Below are 332 nucleotides of genomic sequence, written 5' to 3'. Positions count from 1 at the left end.
CATCTTGGATGCCCTGGGGGTAAGCAGATAAACATCAAATTTTCATTTTTGGGTGAACTATCCCTTTAAGGAACTTTGAAATCCGTCGTAACATTTTAACACATGACGTCACATAATTTTACTACACTGTAAAAAATGACTTTAAAATGTTGTAAATAAAACAAAGATTGTAGTATGTTTTACAACAAAATAGGCTACAATTTCTACTAACTTTACGTTTAATTAAATGTTACTTGCCATCTGTTTTGTGAAATTTACAAGCAATTTCTGAGTAATAACCCCCCCCAGTGTACTTAAAGGGGTCATATGATGCTATTTTAAAGATCATTATT

At 31.3% G+C, this 332-nt stretch overlaps 1 protein-coding gene across 1 annotated transcript in view; it reads right to left on the bottom strand.

Moving 5' to 3' along the window:
- Positions 1 to 332, bottom strand: part of pkz (protein kinase containing Z-DNA binding domains) — a gene marked incomplete at its 5' end in the record, with an annotated part of 6,099 nt that overhangs the window by 4,223 nt on the left and 1,544 nt on the right. The window lies entirely within an intron of this gene.

Source organism: Sinocyclocheilus anshuiensis, unplaced genomic scaffold (assembly GCF_001515605.1).
Source record: "Sinocyclocheilus anshuiensis isolate Anshui unplaced genomic scaffold, SAMN03320099.WGS_v1.1 scaffold462, whole genome shotgun sequence".
In the NCBI taxonomy this organism is placed as follows: domain Eukaryota; kingdom Metazoa; phylum Chordata; class Actinopteri; order Cypriniformes; family Cyprinidae; genus Sinocyclocheilus; species Sinocyclocheilus anshuiensis.
The sequence above is the reverse complement of the archived record's forward strand: the minus strand, read 5'-3'. Positions and strand labels throughout refer to the sequence as shown.